Here is a 5,464-nt window from a genome sequence, read left to right on the forward strand (position 1 = left end):
GAGAGAGAGAGAGAGAGAGAGAGAGAGAGAGAGAGAGAGAGAGAGAGAGAGAGAGAGAGATAATAATAGGCGTGTTAGTGAGACAGAGAAATATGAGAAGGAGCGAGTGAGCGAGACAGCGAGGGGAACGAGGGGTGTGGGCGATACACAGAGAAAAGTGAACGTTGTATAAGAGAGACGGGGAGAGGTAAGAGGGGGTGTGGGAGAAAAAGATAAATGAGAGGTGTGTGAGAGAAACGGAGAGAAAAATTATCAACTATAATTTTCAAGCTATAACAAATCGATATTTTTATTTTGTTATATGCCGTCGGGTTAACTAAAGCGACGGTTTCGGCACCTGCCTTTAATTGATCTGCTTCATCAATTTCTCGGAATGGTCATTAGATGGCAGTAAATGAGAACGTGATGCATGTTTTATAGCTATGCTCTGAACTCGCTTGGCCGGTTAATACGGCTAGTGCTAAATTGCCATGAGCGGCGTAATTCTCTGCGCTCTCGCCTTGTGCCTCAGCTATATACAGCGCTACTCACCCCTCAACACTGTTCGCTTCTAAATAACAGCTAAATAGTAGAACCTGTACAAGTAGTCTATCTATCTATAGACGATAGACGAGCATGCCGGTCTACGCGATTGGAATGAATAGGCGCGGGCGCTCTTTCAACCTATTAATTGCGATGCGATCAGCTACAAGCGCTTGATTAATTCACATTCACTGGTTGCCGGCGATAGGGGAGACAGCTAGGTTGCAGTAGCCGCATGCCGAATTTCATCGCTATACCATCGATTTCATCGGAGTATGCAGTAGTCATCCGTCATGCGTAGATGGGGTAATCACAAAAGATCTCCAAGCATCTCCAAAGATCTCTAAAGATCACGATTGATCTTATTACGATGTGAGTGAGTGAGTGCATGAGTGAGCGAGAGAGTGAGTGAGCGAGCGAGCGAGTAAGTGAGTGAGTGAGTAAGTGAGTGAGTGAGTGAGTGAGTGAGTGAGTGAGTGAGTGAGTGAGTGCATGAGTGAGTGCATGAGTGAGTGCATGAGTGAGTGCATGAGTGAGTGAGTGAGCGAGCGAGCGAGTGAGTGAGTGAGTGAGTGAGTGACTCGTTCAAAATCCATTAAAACAGCATGGATTCAGACGCCTACGCCTCACGCATTCGTACGTCCCGACCGCGTATTTCGCGATGTTTGAACATCGCCAGCTTCTGTCGGGAGCTGCTGGTTATAATGAACACCGAGGCTTGCCTACGCAGCTACCCCCGAACACCCCGAGCCGGCGATTGATTAAGCTAGCTAGCTCGGAGAATGAATGTCGCAACAAGCAGCGACACAGTCATACAAGTGTTGTATTGTAGGGCAGCGTCTTAATTACCCAGGGGAGTCTTAATTACCCAGGGGCGCTTCTAGCCCGTCGTAGGGCGTGCGTCTAATTTCGCTCCTCGATATTATTGTAATAACGTAAGACTTCGTAGCCCACCGCGCAACCTAACCACCTAAACCCAGCTGGTCATTGAAGGGTTAGACCGAAAAAGGGCGAGTGACGGTGAGAGAAATAGATCGGGAGTTTGGTAAGCTGTTGTAAGCTATACGTCTGTTATACTACGTTCTAATCGCTTTATACCTCGTTTACATGCACAGCCGTATCGCGGTGTATTGCGAATCCGTATTATTAAACTGCCAACATATACTAGTATATTTAAACATCGCCCCAGGAGATAATACGCATAGAGAGATGCACATGGGAAATTTTGGCTGCGAGCGGATGTATTGCCATTTCACAAATGTGTTTAGTTCGCGTATAATATGTCGACTATGCTGACATAAATACGTACGTCCGCTCACGCCACTGCGATATGAGATAATTATGATATGCCTACCGCATATAATAATTATCAAATCCATTAAAAACGCGTGCGCCTGTCTGTACGATAATTATATTCGTCCCAGTTCGTTGACCGGTTAACGGTTGACGGTTTAAGGCTACGCCATCTCGGGCCACCTGCTCCTCTAAGCTCCCCCTCCATGCATCGATTCCAGCAGTTTACTGCTGCTGCTGCTGCTGCTGTTACTGGTGCTGCTGCTGCTGCTGCTGCTGCTGCTGCTGTTGCTGCTGCGGAGCCCCGTATGGCGTCGTCACGCGTGCACGGGGGGTGGCGAGCTCTCTACTCTCCTGCGCTGTCCCATGCCTGGGCTCTCAGCCTCTCACACAGCAGCAGTGGCATAGCCTCATCCTTCATTCTAGCACCTTGGCTGTCCTTGTCTACCCAGTCGGTACTCTTCGTCGGTAAACGTAGAAAAACCCAATCAGGTCGAAATCATGAAGGTTGCGATATATCGGAAAGATGACGCATTACTGACATGGACGTGGATGCTTTAATTACTGTCAAGCAAAGTCACATTAATGTGATGCAACTATTCGATGAAACATCACGTTTATTCATTTTACGTATAAACTAGACGTGTTTACAGGTCTCCTCCTTTAACATTTGCAATTGCAAATGCTTTTAACTGTAGTGTTCAATTAAATAGCGACCCACAGCCGCTGTTACTTTCGCATAGAGTTCTGCGAGCTAATCATGAACAATAATAAGCTGTATTGTGCACGTGTGCATATCCGCGTAAACCCCGGCACGTTTTATTGAATCCTGAAATCTCTCTTTAGAACTCACGGCTAGTGTCGGCCAGCACTGCGGCGCGTGCGTGCGTGCGCGTGCATCCGGACGTACGTACATGCGTTTGTGCGTGCGCGTGCATCCGGACGTACGTACATGCGTTTGTGCGTACGTGCGTGCGCGCGTACGTGCGTGTGTGTGCGTGCGTGCGTGGATTCGTGTGTACTGTGTATGTGTGTGTGTGTTTGTGCGTGCGTGCGTGCTGTGTGTGTGCGTGCGTACTGTGTACGCAGCGATGCCGACGTCTACTGATTTCATCAGAAACCCATTCACACATTCTAGACTCAGCGCTCTGTGACTATTTCTGCAATATGAATGCTAAGTGAACGCATTGAAATGTGGTGAGGCGGATCGCCCCGCTGCTGCCTATACCGTCTTACTGTAATACGCAGCGTCGATGCTTCGAAATATCGGGAAACATTCTCCTTCTACCGAACACACGCAGCGCCGTCCATCAGCCAATTAGAGCCGGGATTTAAGTCACGTGCTCCTGATTTTTAAGGCTTCGGCGATTTTTGTACAGAATCGAACTTTTCAGTGCAATGGCATTTTATCAAGCGACGCTACGTCTTCTTAAGTGGCTGTTTTCGCTGCGGTGTCCTATAGGGCGTGGCATGGCTGCAGAAGAAGATTACTGTAATTCTATACGCATGGTGAGAGCCGGCCATGCACCTGTCTTGTATAATGCAAGTCTTTAGAGATAATGTGGCCACGCGTATAATGGGGAGCACTATAGTTGTATAATAACGTAAATATCGAATTATTTAACCTAGTATAGAACTTAGCGACACGGGTCGTTTAACGTTAGCAGATAGCGTCATAGCTATATTTTTAGTTAAACAGCTCAAGGTAACAACAAGCAAAGGTCATCACAAACTCCCCCCCCTCACCCCACCCCCGACGGCCCCGAGAGAAAGATGTAGACGGCGCAGCGGGATGCCTAGCCGAAGTCGCACCGATCGGTGTTACGACCCGCGCCCAGGGTTACGACTGCTACGAGTCTTATGACGATCATCAAGCCGCGCAAGCCGCGCGCGTGACACAACAAAAGAAGAGAAATATGCGACGACGAAAGAGCGAAAGTAATCACCTACGCAAGGCTGAAAGAAATGGAGTGACACAGCGGGACCTCTACTCAACACCGAGGTGTCGCACAAGTTTTACAACCCAACCAGGGTTAAGACTGTGCGATATCTTTACCATTGTCAAGCCGAGCACACCGCGTGCACGTGCATGGCATCAGCGGTATGGCACAAGGCGGCACTATGACATTTTAGTACCCATAGAAGGCTGCTCTTCGAGCGCTTCAAGATTCTTCTATCGATGCGTCCACCATATCTGCAAGGACTCCGTCTGCCGTTCTCACGCTCCTTCAGTTCTCCTTCAGCTCAGTTCAGCTTCCTTCAGTTCTCCGTTCTCACGCTCCTTCAGTTCTCCTTCAGTTGTCCATAAAATTCTGGAGAAGGACACAGTATTGCACCATCGCATGCAATAAGGCCTTGAGGACACTTGGGCTATGCATTCCTCCAGTTGCATAAATACCGAACAGTTTCGACAGAAAGGAAGACACAGTTCCCGGCGCTAACGCTGTCAGCACCGCACTGCTCTCACCTGCTGCTCGCTGCCACCGTTGCCGCCGGACGCCGCCGCTTGCTAACCCTTGTTGTTGCCCCGTTGTTGCCCCGTTGTTGCTTAACCTAACCTAACCCTAACCCTAACCCGGAGGACCTGCCTGCTGCTCTTAGGTCGTAAGATATGAACCATTTGTAACGCGTATTTGATTATTGGCCTGCGTATAGCCGCCTATGTATTGTATGTAATTGTCACTACGATGTTCATTATAAAGAATAGAGAACCGTAGTAATTCTGTGGTTATAGCATTATACTGTCTGTGGCTTAAGTGCAATAGCACACGTATCTGTTGTACAAACGAACCTGCTCACACTACACGATCACACGTGCCTGTTATACGTAACACATGCACGGTCTTCTCTATATAGTAGGGCCTACTAAATACTCACAAGCGTTGAGCTGCAAGCTTTCCTAAGAAATCCATACGAGATGTCCATTTATTGGAGAAGAATTATTTACATTATCAAATAATAATAATAAGAATAATATAAATAATAATAATAATTAATTATTCACCACAGACACACGACAATGTCTTTTTGCCGAAACATCATTCTCTTTACTGCACTGAGCTACAAATACCTGCGCGCAGGTCGCCATGCACATTGACAAAATTGACTGCTATGCTCTCACTAGAACCAACATCGGGAAAAATATTTCCAGCGTTCGTGTGCCACCTGTAGTCACGCCTGTAGCTGCGGCCCTCCCTAGCTCCCGTAGCTACTAAACGCATTTAAATTGACTACGTCACGGATTTTCTATGGTAAAACTTGTTAAAAAAAAATTCCATTTTTTTACATTAAAAGTAAGAACTAACGGGACTAAACGTATCGTCAAATTCTTACCTGATAAGATTGTTTCTCGACTAGTTAAAAAATTCAAAAAAAGGGAAGCAGAATTACTTATATTTGTGAAAAAGTAGAAATATATTTATTTATTTTTTACTATTACGGTGACGTAATCACTTTAAGGCTATATATATATTTACGAGAATTATCTAGTGTTCCCCACTTGTATGACCGATTAATTACCTACCGTTATTGCTTGAGTAACAGCAACTGTCTAGGGTAACTGATAAAATGCATTAGAACTTTCGTATTCACCAAAACATGGAAGTTCGATTATGATGTATCGACTCATGCGACCTTTTCTTGTAATCTT

The sequence above is a fragment of the Priapulus caudatus genome, unplaced genomic scaffold (assembly GCF_000485595.1).
Source record: "Priapulus caudatus unplaced genomic scaffold, Priapulus_caudatus-5.0.1 Scaffold1632, whole genome shotgun sequence".
In the NCBI taxonomy this organism is placed as follows: Eukaryota; Metazoa; Priapulida; class Priapulimorpha; order Priapulimorphida; family Priapulidae; genus Priapulus; species Priapulus caudatus.